Raw genomic sequence first — 16541 nt, forward strand, 5'->3', positions numbered from 1 at the left:
TCCACAGGCGGCAGCTCAGGTAGCTCCATCGGCTCATCTTCGGAGGGTAGCTCCTCCAGGTCATGCGGTCCCCAGGCAGGGCCGGTAGGTTCTTGGGGTCCCAGGCTTGACACTGCTCTGGTTGGTCTGCTCCGGGCTCCCAAGCCCCGGGTGTCTCCGGGGGGTTCTCTTCAGGCTCGTAGTCCACAGGGAGCCCCGACGGGCCTTCTTCTAACTCCCAGGCTGTGGGGGTTTCTGGGGGGCCCTCCAACTCCCAGGCCGTACGGTACCTGGGGAAGACCTCGGTCAAACCCCAGGCCGGCGGGCGGGCCGGCCGTTCCCTCTCAGCACAGCTCCCCGGCCTAGCCTTAGCCAGGAGCTCCGGAGGAGACGCATCCTTCCCCTTCAGCTGTCTTCTCCCAACTAAGCTCAAGGGCCTGGCTCTTAAAGGCCTAGCTCCGCCCCCTTGCTTCCGGTCAGGTGGGGAGCTGGGGCCTTTAAAGGCCTAGACCCAGCCCCTTGCTTCCAGTCAGGGGTTTCCCTGGGGCAAGCCTCTGTCAGCCAGGGAGGGTCTGGCTCCCTCTCTGGGTCCTCCTCAGAGGGGGATCCCCCCTCCCGGCTACACTGAGCCAGAAGACCTGCTTTATAAAGCAACATGGTCGTTTAGTAGGGGCCCAGACAGCCTAACAGACCCAATGGCAGCAACATCGGAGGGTTTCAGGCTATTATAAAATTGCTTCTCAAATATCTGTGTGTACAAACGCTGCCTTAATGTTATGGAAACAGAAGGACAAAGATCAGTGGCGCAGGGCTAAGTTTGGTCTAAAATTAATTAGGTCAGGTATTGCCTAGAACAATGTCTCAGGGCTACTGGCTGCTCTCTGCATGCTGCTAAACAAAAGAAATGGAGAGAGCTGCAGGTAAGAGGAGAAGGTAAGACTAGAAATGTTTTTTTGCCTGCTTCATTAGTTCTGCATAGCTTCTCATCTCCTTCCTCTCTTGCCCTGCAGCTGGCCTTGACCTTTCTGCAACTCACATCAACTCACTGGTCTCTACAATATGGATACCAGCTCTCTAGACATTCTGAATCATCTCCATTAAATTACAATGATGCTGCTTGCCTGGGGATCCAGAGAGTAAAGCTGAATTTCCACAATAAGAATGAAAATGGCTGAACTGAGCGGCAACTGAAAATTCTGGTTCTGAAATTTCTCTATAGTATTTTAAAAAATAATGTTCATGAATTTTGTTTTTATATGGAAATGGAATTGTCTCAGCAGAGACAGACTTAGCCTACTGCCAATCTCACGAACACAGTCAGCGACGGGGGGCTTCAGAGCTCTCTCAAATTTTTAAGTACAATTTGCTCTACTCTCTAGCAGGCGCTGTTCTCACTTGGGGGGTGGGGGGGAAGGTTGTAAATTATGTAAATCTATGCTTTCCTGATGCATTTTATGGGAAGAAATAGATGTACTGTAAGTGCACCGGAGAGCTGAAGGGTTTTATAGAACTGGGATCCATTCAGTTATCATTATCCACATTCTAGCATGAAATAGAGACATTGTGGGAGTGCTGTGAGGGCCTCAAATTTCCAGTTCAGGGAATTACTGAAAATAACATTGTCTGGCATTTGGAAAATAGCCATAAAGAGCAATTTAAAACACTGTTCACTAATCTATCAGTTTTAAAATATTGTGAGTTACCTGAGCCAGGTGCATTGTTGGTAGGTGCATCTTCCAAAAACACATATCAAGTCTTTTGCAAGAAGGGCAAGCTGTTGCATAGAAGACAGAAAGAAACTATGCCAAACTTGAAGAGGAGATAACCAAACTAAACACAGTTGGTAGTGTCTTAGGTTCAACAACCATATATACCATCTATGCCAGATGGAAAGTTCTACATGTAGAAACTAGTACTAAATTGCTTGAAAGTTTGTTTAAAAAAAAACTTTGGTCTTCAGCACCAAACTAGAATCTAATATATGATGTTGAAGGTGCAGAGATGATTTTTTTTGTAGAAAATAAAAGGAGTATCGGACCTGGATGTCTTGAAGTAGGTGATAAACAGATCAATACCACATTAAACTGTTATTGATGAGTACAGAATTCATGTGGTGAGGCATATTCCTATTATTACTTCAAAAGTAGAAGAATTTAAAACTGAAAAATAGAGACATCATTTAGAATAAACTAAGAATAGCCATTTTACAAGGATCCTTCATTTTACAAAGAAAGCAGAGATTTAGACCCCAAACTGAGACCATTTAAGGAAGAAGTTAGTAAGGAGGACATTTTGCTAGGAGAAGAAAGACTGATTTTTCCAGCAGCACTGAGAAAATAAATGATCGTTAACAATCATCAAGGAACTGAAAATGCAAGCAAATGAGAAGAGGTATTTTGTTCCATTTGGGAGGCGCATTCAGAAAAGATACAGTACAATTCAGTGAGATACATATAATTGCTTCTGAAGAGAACAAACTAAACAGCTGATGTATAGTAATGAAATCCCACAGAAATCATAGTAAAGCCTAGGAGGAAACTTAACAGTTTCAGACAGTTAAGTGGAAAAAAAAAGTTTGGTTAGTATTCTCTGTTTACATGAGGTAAACATAGGCATAGATAGGAAAAGGACAGCTCCCTGGTGAGGTATATTTGGCCTATAGCAGGAATTTGTATAAGAAGAGAAGTTTACCTTCAGGATAGCATAGCTGTACCGCTCTTAATGGCTATTTTACAAGCTTACATAGAAAAAATGTGGGAAGTTTCAAACAATCAATACAGACCCCAATCTATTTTTTGTATGCACTTTCTGCATGTCTGCAGGAAGATAAAGTAGAATCTAAGGCTGAGAAATTGCTTGATTTTAGTGTGGACGTTCTGCAGGATAGCTGCATAGTCACTGCCCACAGCATAGCTCACAAATCCCTTCTGCTTCTAAAAAACCTTTGGGGAGAAACCATCTTGGTGAATAACTTCACAATATATCTTGCTGGTCTGCCCTTAGCCTTTTGGAAAAAGACTGTTCTCTGCCCCCTAGATACCCACCTTAGTGTAATGTTGCATTGAAATTCAAGACAATCTAAAGGGAATGCACAGAAGATTACTATGTGACTTGCCCCCAGATACCCCCTCAACCTCTCTGACACCATATAAGTATTGCCAAGTACAGCCTGAACTGGGAACCCAAACTGGGAACCTCTGCCAACAGCCACCAGGGAAGTGGCTATGCCCTGAGAAAAGGAGTTTAAATAGGCCTAGGGAAGGGCTGCATCTTGAACTCTTACACCCCCAGAAGGGGACCGAACTGAGACTGACCCAGATGGAGAGCCAGGGTCAGAGGACTAATGGGTGGGAGGAAGCCCTGGGGGTGCTGCTCCATATCAGAGCAGGAATCTTTGAAAGGCAGCCAGACCCCATTGGAGGGTACTGTGATGGGACCTGGACTTTTAAAGAACTGAGCCGAGGGAGGCCTTCAGGGCAATACTGATGGCTTTGAGATAGGTCTGATTGGACCTTATATCCCAGAAGAGGTTTGTCTTGTTTCACACGTGGACATTCACACAGAGAGCTGAGTCACTGAAAATCCATCTGAAGAACCACCAATATGGATCACCAGAACTAAAAAAAAATGTGCACACACCCAACCGGAAGGGGGTGCTCATGAGAAGCGGGGACTTCATCAATAACTGTGTGGCTGGCTAACCTGAGGGAGAAGAAACTGAGAACTCCGGATGAGATGTTCAGAGACCTCATTGCAGAATCCCGCAAAAAATTACAACTGAGGGCTGGAGGTTGTTTGGGGTCTGAGAGGGTAAAAGAAAGGCTGCTATCCAGAGCATTAAAGTGGGCAGGGACAGCATTGTAGAGAAAGACACGGACATGCAGGAGGAATTTACTGGAGGAAATACAGAAGCAGAACGATCTGCTGGAGTGTACGCTGCTAGCTGTCCCACAGACGATCCAGTGCCCTCAACCAGGACCCAGCCATGTCCTGCATCCCCTGGAATGATAGAGGGTACTGCGAACACAGCATATGTTCCCTGCTGTATCCCCACAGCCATACTCCCAGATATCATTCCCCTCCACATCCATAGCTCACCCAGGAGCCCAGCTTTTTCCAGCCATCAAATACCCCTGACAGCTTTGAGCCCCAACACTCAGGACCAGAATGCAGAAGAACAAGAGGCAAGATATATACTCACCAGTGAATGGGAGCCTCCTTCCCCAAATTGTTGTATACTGCTTTCCACTGCACAGTTTCACTTTGAAGCTGTGTTTCATTGTTTTTATTATAAATTGTTTAATAAAAATTAGAAATACTGTGCATTCATAAAGAATCTGCAGTCCATGGTATATACAAAAAACCCTATTTTTTGCATGCTTTTAAGAGTATAAAAGCAGAGACATAAGATAAAATGAATACTGTGCCGTGCCATGCCGTGCCAATTTTAGCACACATAACAAAAAGTGAAATGCTCACAATTCATAAGCAGCTAGGATCTAATCCTTGTGATTCCTCACTGGTTCTCTGAGCAACTTCAGGCCTTTGCCTACTTGCAGGTATCTATAGTGAAGCAGCGCTTGTCAATCCTCTCTCTTCCTGGAATTTTATCTTCCCAAGAAACTTTTCCCAGTTTGTTGCTAAGGAACTTGTTGCCAAGGTCATCTCCAGATGTCTGGCAGCTGCTTAGAACCACTTCATCTTTGCTACTCTCTCCCTTCAGGGCCAATCCTAGATTATGAACTCCCTGCTACAGCTCAGTTCTCCTTAGTGGCCCTGCAGTCCATGACTCTATTTCTCCAAAGCTGAGTCAATCCTTAATTAGCTGTCTCTCCTCCAGGTGCCACAGACCCTTAACAGTTATTTGCCCAGTGCAGGGCCTATACCCCCATCACACTGCCTCTTATATAGCTAATAAATACTAAATACCTTTACCTCAATGAACTCTCAAATGTATTACAAATATGGTTATTATAGACTTTACTTTTTAACTTTTAAATTACTGATGACATAATGGGTTTATTTCATATTTAGCAGGAAGGATAAATTTCCATCTTCGAACACAAAATATTTTGTTGGCTGGTGATCTCCTACTTAAAGATGAATTTGTCTTTATTTACTGCCTGGTGTAAAATACAGTTTTGCAGACGTAAACAGGGGCGGATGGAATTAATGTTCCTATGGCCTGTTGGGACAATTGAGGATATTCATTTTTACCTAATGGCAAAAACTCATTAAGAGGAGTTCAGCTGAATTTTGATGCGAGTCTTGTTACTGAATTCTAAAAGAGGTTTTTGAGCTGAGAATGGAAGAAGAGTAAAGCTAATTGAGTTCTTGAATGGGTGTAATGTCCAGTAATATTCTGAAAGGTCTGCATCTGTTTAACATGCTGCTGTAACTGGGTTACCTCTCTGCCTCAGCAAGAGTGAACTTTGCTGGAGATGAGACTATGTGTCAGCTCCTTGCCATGCCTGTGTGTCTTCCTCACCAGCAAACTCCTCAAGATTCTACCAGTCTTAACCCTGCCTAGCAGGTATCTGCCAGTGAATTCCAGCCCCCGTGCTCCTCAGAGATGTCTCTCTGCAATGTACAGCCCCTATCATTGTACATCCTCAGAAGATATTAAATTTGTTGCTCCTTTAAAGAGTCGATACACTGTAGCTCATTAATTTAACTGGTGTTTGACAAACACTTATCTCAATCACTGCACTGCACTGGTTTATATTAAAATTAACACAAGTTTATTAAACAAAAAGTCATAGGTTTTAATGATACCAAGTACAAGGAGTATGGATAGAAATGGTTACAAACAAAAGTAAAACTATGCCTCTAAGACTAAAACTTAAGTTCAGCAAAGTTACAATATTTGCCTAAGCAGGTTTCTCACCTATATTCAGTTTGTCACGCTGGCTGGATCGGGCGGCCCTTGCGGTGTATTCAGTAGCTCTGATTACTCCCCTCTACACCAGTCTCGCGTTGGGGGTGTCACGCTGGCTGGATTGATGTGGGGGGGGGGAGCATTTAGTATATTGTTTGACATCAGTGTGTCAAAATCAGAATAATTCATGTGAGATATGCCATGTCAGATACTGTTAGAAAGGGTATAATATGCTAAGTAAGATGATGATACTTATGTTCATGTGTTATGTGTGTAATGGAAGTTATACATATGTTTGGTATATCAGTATTTCAAATTGTGCTGTCTGAGTGGCATCTCAGAGAGGATGGCTGCAGTACAACAGCCTGCTTAATGGCCCATTGAGACCCTCACAGGTGCAAGGGGCCCAGGGATATACCTGATGAGTCACCAGGACTGGCCCATGTGACTCTGGACTCCATTTTGGTTCCTGTAAAACTCCACAAACAACATGGCCTGGGCCAGGAGGTATATAAAGCAGAGGCCTGGGTAATCCATTTTGTCTTTTGTCCCTGTTCAGCTACAGACACATATCTACTGCTGGATCAATTCACTTTCAACTGAACTGAAGGACTAAGACCCATCCAGATACTGGATGTATGCCAGAGGAACTGTACAAGCCTGCAACTCCACAATTCTTCCAGAAACTTGATATATATGGACTTTCAATCATTTGTATGTATCTGATTTGCTTTGACCCTTTGACATTTCTCTTATGGTTTGTTTCTTTCTTTTTATAATAAACCTTTAATTTTAGTTATTAAAGGATTGGCTGGCAGCGTGGTATTTTGAGTAAGATCCAAACTTATATTGATCTGGTACTGTGGTTGACCCTTTGGGGTCAGAGGGAACCTTTTAAATAAAGAGCAGAGAGTTTAAACAACTGGTCTCTTTACTGGACCTAGTGGCTGATTGGGACCTGGAGACTGGAATGTAGTATAGGGGGCTGTGTGTATTAGTGTACTGGCTTCTTGATAACCAGTTTGGGGGAATCAAGCACAGTTTGTGGCTGGTTGGGAAGTCTGGCTTCAGTGCCACCCACCAGTGCTGGGAGAATCTGCTCCCTTTTTACAGCCTGCCCTGACCTTGGCATTCTCAAGTGGCTGCCCTAGGCACAGAAGGATCACACAGTTCCCAGAGACTTCAGCCCTCTTGGTTGAAAGATCTACTTTTCTTAGATCTACAAGAGCCCTGGCTTCTTATATCTGCCCAGTAATGGATAACTATGGTGTTCTCTGCCCATCCTTCTATAGTCCAGCAAACCTTTGGAATGTATTATTTGAAAATTAAGACCAGACAAAGTTTCTCTCTCCTGTGGAGGTATAGATGTCATGCTATCTTCTCCATTGTTTGATAGCTTTGTTAATTTTATATGTAAATTTACTTTAATCGTCTCTGCCTGACGACCTGGCTGCTCAGACAAGCATATAGTTTTGTCTAGGGCAGATTGGGATTATGTATTGCTCACTAAACACACATAATTCTAGCACATATTTGTATCTCTTTGCAAACATCTCATATATACACCACCCAATGATTTTCGGGACCAGTGAGTCGCCAGTTTGTATAGGACACCTTACATGGCACCTTTTAGATACCGATTACAACAACAGTGTGTGAGTTGTAGTGAGTATTTCCAGCTTTACAAGAGTTGCTGACAGAGTAGTGAACCACCAGTGGGCCTCTGTGTCACAATCTGGAAACACACGGTTGAAAATGAGCTTCAAGACTGGTGAGATGAGTCAAGACAAACAGTTTCACATCTTCATATTAAAATTCATTTTCTTCTAGGAATCCACTCATGTTTAAAAACACTTGTACAGTACCACTTTCACACAAATTTCCCAAAAGATGGTATCTTTCTTCTTGAATGCAATATGTTTTTTTCTGGAATTGCAGTATGTTTATACTAGACCTTGAAGAGAGATTTTCAAATTATTCAGTTTAATCAAGTACATCTGCCAAGTGTGCCAAAAAAGTCACCCAAATCAAATACATCTGCCAAGTGTGCCAAAAAAGTCAACCATCATGCACTTTAAAAATGTTCAGTTAATTGATTATCAGCATTTAGAAGAAAAATTCTAAGTTTATACTTCAGCTAACTGAAGGGATACCTTAGCCTGTGACAACTGACTGCGTTTTTGTATGAAATATAACAGAATCATGGTTCAGTGAGATTTCCTACATTGAATAAATGAGAAATTCCTGATCTATCAGGAGCATATTCTATCATTCTCTGTATGATTCCTGAATTAGGTAGATTGGATATATATCCTCTCTGTAGAATTAAAAAAAAATAAAAATTAAATATTAGTATCATCAGCTATATGAATGGGTGCCAAATTCCTGAGCTTCTTAAATGTAAGATTAGAAACCATAGCCTGTACTGCAGAATTCCTGAAATAATCTGTAGGAGCAACTGGTAAAGTGCCTACTATATAACTGCATAACTACATGAAAAGCCTATTAAGCAACAATGGCATGCGTTTGTCTTTTCATTCTTGCCAAAGAATTTTTCACTCCGAGGATATTATTGGAAAAAAAGCTGACTATGAATATTAGTTAAGCTTCTATAGCCACTTTTTGAAGGAATGAGCAAATGTAGAGGGTTAAAGAACATTCAGTCAGTGGGTGCCTTTTAGTGGCTTCTACTACAATATATTTCAAGATTCTAAGGAATTCTTTAGTGGTCTCATGTAGTCAGCCTTTTTCATGACATTGAAAAAGACAATGCCACTGCTACTATAAACTTTACTGATTTTATTATCACTGTACCTCTCTGCAATGGGCCATTTACCCTTTACTGAGCTATCAGGATGATAATTTAAACATTTGAGAGTCACCTATCATACTTATAAACTGCATTTCAAACAACTGATTCTTCACAACGCAAGATAGAAAACTGAGGCAAAGGACACTGCCCAAAATACTTATTGTTTACATACTTTTAAGTCACTGTTGCAGTGTTTCCCTCCACGCTTGCCACTCGCAGTCTGGTGTCCGAGGTCAGCAACGTCCCAGCAACCAGAAGTGCATTCACCAACTGCCCCTGAAGTAGAGGAGTGGTGGTTGAGTGGTACCTTCCCTCCATGCTTGTGTGGCTACTTATCACTATCTGTGATAGCATTCAAACCATGTGTACATAGGCTAGCTTCCTGGTGCCTTCTCTAAACTCTTCCCTCCTGCAGCCTATTCTTATCTCCTCAAGTTCTATGCTGATTGCTACAACAATAGTGTAGATGAGGCCCAGGGGAAGGCTCTCTTGCTATGGTCCCTGCTCTTGCTGCTGCTCTGGGGGATCCTAGCTCTCTTAGCTTTTCTCAATGCTGGCTTGGAGTGTGCTGCTCCTCACTCCCATGCTAAGAAAAATCAACCGGCACCTGAGCCATTCGGCTTTCTTATTTCCCCTCTGCTGTTGTGACACCTGAGCCTTTCTGTGTTCTGCCTTCCACTCACTTGCACTAGGGTTATAGTAAAACAGGGGAGGTCCCAGTTTCACTAGACATGATCCATACAGTGGGAATGACCCTTCAGACTCAAACAATCCCAGTAAACAAGGATGTCTGGTTACCCAACTAGCAGGACACTGTGTAGTGCCACACTTGCTAATAACTACTGACACACAGATTGGAACCAACAGCAGTGGTGGATGAAGAGATTTCAGAGAGGTTAGATTACAGGAACATCAGTACTAGATTTATTTTAGGTATTTTCTTGTTTAAATAAGTATTTTTTGTTCTTTAAAACTTGCTCTGGTTATTGAAATACCAGAAAGCAGAGTGGAGTTGGAGAAGCTTGTGCTATAGAATGGATCCTGAAGAGAGACAAATTCTGTAATGTAGTTCTAATACATACGTTTGGACAATTTCCCAGTGTACTGAAGTTCAGCAGCCTGGTCCTGCAGATTGTGAGAGGGGCTTCAGCTTTCCATTCTTGCTGAAACTTTCATAAGAAAGAGACAGCGACCATTTAGGGTGAACGATCTCATCTGCCTCAGAGCTTAGGGTGGTGATAACGCCAGAATAATGGTTTCATAACTACATCATTTACTTCATTACTGGAACAATGCAGAGCCAAAAAAGATTGGGCTTTCTGTTAGCTTTCCATGGTTTGAACTTTATGTAGCTTTTTTATTGTATGGGAGAGTTTCAATTTGCAGAATGTTGTATTGGTTTTCCATTAGGAAAAATCAGATTTCGTTAGTAATTCTGCCAGTTGCCACAGCAAGCTACATGATACAAACATGACAAAGATGTAATATTTTTAGTAGGGGAAAGAAGGACCAGACATATATATGGATGTTTGATGCCTGCTGTAACATCAGTTGGTTGATCTCACTCCAGATTCTATTGACAGGTATCTTATCACAAAATCACTACATAGAGCATAAATTAGCCCCTTTGTTAGAAATCTCTGCATGAACTCTGGAATTTTTGACACAGGAATACCATGTGCCAGCTCATGCCAAAGCCCATAGGACTCACTGAAAACTGACAAATACATAGCTGGAAAACAGTCTGGGTCACCTGTGTATTAATATAGTTAAAATAGGTATTAGATTTATAGAGATGTGTTCAGTGTTTGAACTTTCTGAAATGCTGCATGCATTAATCTCACTTACATTATCTGTAAACCCATGTTATAAAGTCATATTTAAGTATTTGCTTTGTAACTATAAAAGTGTTTGCACATTATAGCAGCTTCTAATTGTTTTTCGAACCTAAAACTGTAACTCATTTGTGTGTGTATGTTTAGCTGCTTTAATCTTGTAGAAAACTCTTATTTCTTTTTCCTAGTTAATAAACCTTTAGTTAGTTTAATATAGGATTGGCTACAAGCATTGTCTTTGGTGAGAGATCTGAGGTACAATTGACCTGGGGCAAGTGGGTGGTCTTTTGGGACTGGGAGTAACCGAGATATTGTTTTGGTTTTCGGTATAAAGGTCTATCTATCACAAAGGCAGGCTTGCCTGAGTGGCAAGATAGACCAGAAGGTCGAATGGGACTGTCTGTGGCTACATCTTAAGGCTGTTATAGTTCTTGAGGAGTTCACACTTGATATTTCATTGTTGAAATTTAATTATAGAACATGCAGACAGTTTGGGGTTTGTGTCCTGGTTTGTAACAGTCTGCCCTGAGTTGGGCACTCATGTTCCTGAGTCACTTCAAACAGCTTGACAGAATAAATATGTTGTGGAAAAAGATATACCTTTATAAGGTGGTGTACCAAGCCCTTTGACACCTCTCCTGGAGACCTTGCAGTCCTGCCACAACCTACCCTAGAAAAGAAGCAGTGAAGGTGGGTCCTTCAGGCCTGCCTAGAAAGGCTTCAGGGAAGCAGCCAATCAGAGCCTAGCAGGCTCAGTTAGCAGTTCACTGCAGGGCCTGAGTAGACCAGTTGCTGGTGGGAACCAGAGGAGCAAGGAAGGTAATCCTTGCTGGAGATAAAGAAGAACCAGAAAATAGGTTCTGATGACATTGGTATTCCATGAGAAAGAACTTCAGCCCTGCGGTAAGGGTGAAGAGAAAGGGGTTATGTGGGAAGTGACTCAGGGAATAACAGTAGCAATTATTAAAGGAAGCAACATGACTGTTATTTGTAGGGTCCCTGGGTTGGGATCTCGAGTAGTGGATGGGCCTGGGACTCCCACTGGAAGGGTGGACAAAGCCCTGAGAAGGGGATAAGTTTTATCTATAAGCTTAAGCACAGGGCTAGAATTTAAAGGCAGAGTCTCCAAAGGAAAAAGCCCTGGGGGCACTGGTCTATAACAGGACAGAGATAGATTTAAAGCTAACCCAAAAGGGGCTGAGGACTGAGCCCAGAGACAAAGCTAAAGACACTGATAAGGGTACAGGACAGGCCCTGTTGGACTTTTTACCCTGGAAGGGGTTTGTGCATTCATGCATTTTGACTGCATGTGACTTGGCTGGAGAGCTGAGTCACTGAGGACCCACTTGAGAAAGGTAACTGCTGGCAGGGGGCACTGTGAGCAGAGAAAGAGAGAGTGCCAGTTCGCATCAACCTGACAGAAGGCGCTCATGAGAGGTGAGTGTTCCTCATCACAACCTTATACCTCTAGAGCTGCTCGTGGCAGGTAAAGGAGAGGTAAGGAGGCTCTGTGTAAGAGAGAAGCTTACATTTCCATTGCCCCTGCTGTACCTTCGCTAGGGTATAAATAGAGGGCCTGATTCTCAGTTATTGTATTCCTGCACTTATGGAAGATACTGGGGGAGAGGAGATGAGGGTGTTACCTACATTTAGCAGGGTGTGCTAATAAAGGTAAAATAAAACTGGAGACAGGTTAAATCCCAACTCAATCTTCAAGCTCAGACCCCTAACTAGATCTCTCACTAGTCAGCTTGGTTTGGGAGGTATTACTGACAGTCTGATATATATGATTAACAATGATATTTATTAGGGGGAATATAACAGAGGATATTTGGGGTTAAGTAACAGAGTAGGTATAAAACCTGGATCCTGTACCCCAGAACACAACTCTAGGCCAGGCACAGACACTGTATGTCACCCTTTGTTCTTCTCCCTTGCACAGGGTGTTGACCACAACAGATGATGATTGCTGGAACACTGGTTGATCTGAAGCATCAGGAACCAGGATTCTTCAACAGTGGAACGACAGTAAGCATGAATGTCCAGTCTCCTCCTTTTCCTCTGGAAGGGTAAATCGATGGTGTGGGCCAGGCTGTCCTCTTCTGCTGCTGGAGTTCTAGCTGGAATGCTGTCTCTCAGGAGGACAGCCCCTATCTGCTTCATTCTTGCTCTTAAGTGGCCTGCTGTTGCTAGGCAGATCTTTCAGTCTCTTTCCTGTCAAACCCCCAGAAAGGGTGGGAAAAAGAAGTGCACACGATATGGAGTCTGTGTAGTCTTTTTCCAATCAAAATAGCATTCATCAAACAATTCAGTAACCATAAGTTTATTAACTACAATCATGAAACAATTTAAACCACAAGAACTCTGTGTACAAGCGGTGTGGGCAAAGATAGATTTGAGCTGTGTTTGTGCATCCTTGTTCTGAGGTCATGCAGGGGGCTGCCTGGCCCTGGATGTACGTTAGAATGGCATTGAGGTTACTCTAAGTTAGTGTGCTTTCTGTGGTCCCCAGGAAGTAAAGAATAGCCATAATGCAGTGCATGCTGGCCATATCACTGATCTGTCCCCAGTGCTGGGAGCAGGGCTGGTGAAGAATTCATATGCTAGGTCTGCATTGGAAATGGTGGTCCTCTGAAGAGGAGGCATTCTCGTGGGGTCCACTTTTGCCTCTTTATGCTGCCAAAGTGGTCCCCGTGTAAATGAGAATCATCCTCAGCAGGTGCAAGTCTCTAGGCAGTCAGTCAACATCTTTCACCACCCCTACATTAATTTTAAGAAGTCTTAAAATAAAGATATGAAAATGTTTAGAGAGGCAGTGTGGTCTAATGGATTGAGCACATAGCTGAGGGACAGGAGCCTAGAATTTGTAATCCCTTGACTGGCTTTCTAACTCTATTCCAGTTAAGCGAGAAGTCTTTTTTCTTTTTCTTTCAGTATTTTGGTACTACATTATTAGTCTGATTGTTTGTTAACTCTGTTAGAAACAAACATCTCTCAAGTCATAGTGAAATGTCTAACTATTAAAGGTCTGATTTTTTTCAAATTTTAGACAAAATTGCTTGCCCAATTTGCACGCATAGTTACTACTAATACAACCCAGTAAATAACTATATGGGCACATTTACCTGGTTATTTGCATTTAATCAATCACAGTAATTGTATGCACAACTTAGTGTGCATATTGTATAATCACAGCAAGAAAGTATCAGAAAAGCACCCCTGGGCTCCGGGCTGAGACTCTTCTACTATAACTGATAATCTTTATGCCACCCACTAGGCATGGAATTCCTCCCTGCCCACCCCCCACCAATTCAACAAAATTATCTTCTCCATTCAATATCCTCCTGAAGACTCACTTTCATGACCCAAAAAGCATCAAAATAATGTTGCCCTTTTTTTCCTGAGCAATTTTGTAGGCCAAAGATGTAAGCACAACTTGCCCCTGACCAACATTAAGAAGTGTTAAATGAGGTTTGTTATACAGATGTAGCCCTTCCTATCTACTAGCCCAGCATGAGGGAGTTCAAGATAGGGAAAGTATGCCTTGTGAACTTTTTATACAACTTTGGAAAACTGGGCCTGAGGCTCCTCTGTGCGCTCTGCATTGTGTGTCAATGTGTATTCACCTCAGACTGGACCCACTCAGACCAACCAGAAGAAATAAGATTTTATTCTGCAAAGAAACATAGAATAGAATTACAGTCCATCAGCCTCCTCTCTGCTTGCCTGCCACTTGCTCCCCGGCTCAGTCAGAGCTGAAACTTCCCGCTGAGAGGCAGGCAGAGGTACCTTCAGACTTTTAATCTGAGGGTCCAGGGTTCAAGTCCCTGGTTAGGCAGTCAAGTCAGCCTCCCTGATTGATTAATGTTCTAGGCAGTGAAAACAGTAGAAGCCAGGAAATTCTCCTAACATGCCACAGTTTGTAGTCCACAACTTGTAGTTGAAGCACACTGGACCTTGGGCTACACAGAGGCATCAGCCTGCTTAGTGCCATGACAAACTCACCATTAAAAATCCTTTTAAACCTTTTATTAAGGATACAGAAAAGAAGAAAAACCAGTTAAACCTTTCCCTTTAGCTGGAGAAAGTTTTTAGAAGGAACCCCTCCCCCATTTGACAGTAATGTGTGTGGCAAGGTTGGCCTGTGTGGCCCCGTGGGTCTGCACGCCTTACGGCTATGCCAGTGGTGTGGCTGGGTGGGAGCAGAGGGGGGAGGGGCCTGGTCCCACCCTCTACCCCAGGCCCCAACCCAGGGACCCCGCAAGGAGTAGCCTCAAACAACTTAGTCCAAGGGCTACTACCTTCACTGGGTCACTCATCTGTAGTCCCCCCCTGGCTTGTAGCTCTCCTTCAGGCTCTTTGGGGCCAGCATCCTCTAGTCTTAGTTGCACAGGCACCTTCTTACCTCCCATGGCTAGGTGCTCTCACCACATCAGCGTGCCATACCATACCTCCATCTGCCTGGCTGTGAGGCTTTTAACTGCTGGGGCAAGCTCCTTGATTGGCCCCAGCTGGCCTAATTGGCTTAATTGCCCTGGAGTGGCCCCAGCTGGCCTGAATGGCCTAATTGTCCTGGAGTGGCTGCAGCTGGATCACCCAGGGAACAAGGATTTGCTAAGCCTGGGGCTGACGCTGCTCGCCTTCCTAGTTCACAAATAGGAGCACCCTCCTATAGCCATCAGGGCTGGCCCTGTCCCACTTGGTATTAAAAATGCTAACAGTCTGGTTGGAGAAATAGGCTGGAGGTGTCTTTTCTGTTGTTAAAATCTGATCCCATTTCCTAGAAAATGAAACAAGACAACACACACAAGAGGGGAAAGAAAAGAACAGCAGAGACAGAAAATGCAGCTTCTGTTTCTGGTGTTGATTCTCACTTGCAGCCTCACTACTGAAAAACACAGGCCCAGCACAGTCTTGTTAGCCATTCTGAGTCCTGGCAAACTTGTACCAGCATTGGGCCATTGAAGGCATTGCTTTTAGTTACCACAGGCTTATAACAGTGTTGCAAAAATATTCAGTCTTGGCTGGCTAAACCAGACTCTTATTAGACCAAAGGAAAAAGGAGGGGGATAGGAAATAAGGTGAGGAAGGAAAAAAGACACATGGGAGTAGGGGACATCCCAGATGGTATTCAGGATTCATCCAGAGCTGGTAGGTGTCATCTGTGTCCCTCTCTCTGGCTGGTCTAGCCAGAATCTCTCTAGGGATCAGACTGAAGAAGGTTTAGGGTCCCAGTGGATGGTGGGGTTGATGGTGAAACTTGCTCCAGTAGCCAATTCCCCCCAAGTCTTTCTTGATGGACCCAGAAAGGGAGTGGTAGGTGGAATAACCCAAACACTCCACCTAGTATGCCTAATATCTAACATACCAATTTTGGCTCATTAATTTCCAGTCCCACATTTTCTTATTTACCAAGCATAATGTTAGCACAGTACTTGAGTTATAATAGTAGTGCTTTTTGATTGGACTAATTAAGTCTTTCTGCCTCCCTTTTGTATCTCTTTCTATCACCATTTGTTATTATAGGTTATTGTCATTTTATGACCTTTCAAGTATTGAGCTTACAATTAGGCCCAAATTTGTATGCCTCTGATGGGGTGTCTACCCCCACACAAGGCTAAAGGGGTCCAGATGGTCAGGTGAGCCAATTAACAGCCTTGACTGCACTTGGAGGAGGAGCCAGGACTAATTAGAGATGAGACTCAGCTGGACAGGAACAGGCAGGGCCTGTATAAAGACCAGTAGCTGAGATTAGAAGGGGATGGCAAAGAGAGAAATTGTAGTCATTCTCAGGGGGATAGGTGGCAAGGTAGGAAGTAGCTCATGGATACAACAGTAAGATTCAGGATTGAGTAGATCTTGACTGCTTATTGTAGGTCCCTGGGCTGGAATCCACTGCTAGAGTAGGCCTGGGTTCCCTTACCAGCCACTGGGGAAGTAGCACTGTTAAAGGTTGGTGGAAGAGGAAGGACTGCTTGAGACAGTGGGCCCTGAGACACTTTGATATCACAGAAAGGGAGGACTACAGTGACCTGGC

At 43.4% G+C, this 16541-nt stretch overlaps 1 protein-coding gene and 2 long non-coding RNA genes across 3 annotated transcripts in view; 1 reads left to right on the top strand and 2 right to left on the bottom strand.

Annotated features, from left to right (window-relative positions):
- C1QTNF4 (C1q and TNF related 4) overlaps positions 1–8951 on the bottom strand; it is a 79860-nt gene extending 70909 nt beyond the window's left edge. The window contains exon 1 of the mRNA XM_067557731.1: positions 8842–8951. The gene's annotated coding sequence lies outside the window, so the exon portion shown is untranslated. The remainder of the gene's footprint in view (positions 1–8841) is intronic.
- On the top strand, positions 537–3800 carry LOC137159654 (uncharacterized). The gene is made up of 2 exons (XR_010921684.1): positions 537–899; positions 990–3800. It is a non-coding gene; the product is annotated as an uncharacterized lncRNA (long non-coding RNA).
- Positions 8952–11877: 2926 nt separating the features above from the next.
- On the bottom strand, positions 11878–14959 carry LOC137159655 (uncharacterized). Its single transcript, XR_010921685.1, has 2 exons — positions 14910–14959; positions 11878–12718 (listed from the first exon to the last, which is right to left on the bottom strand). It is a non-coding gene; the product is annotated as an uncharacterized lncRNA (long non-coding RNA).
- Between the last annotated feature and the right edge of the window lie 1582 nt (positions 14960–16541).

This window comes from Emydura macquarii, unplaced genomic scaffold (assembly GCF_026122565.2).
Source record: "Emydura macquarii macquarii isolate MOO-44397 ecotype Brisbane River unplaced genomic scaffold, CSIRO-AGI_Emac_v2 contig_1876, whole genome shotgun sequence".
Classification (NCBI taxonomy): domain Eukaryota; kingdom Metazoa; phylum Chordata; order Testudines; family Chelidae; genus Emydura; species Emydura macquarii.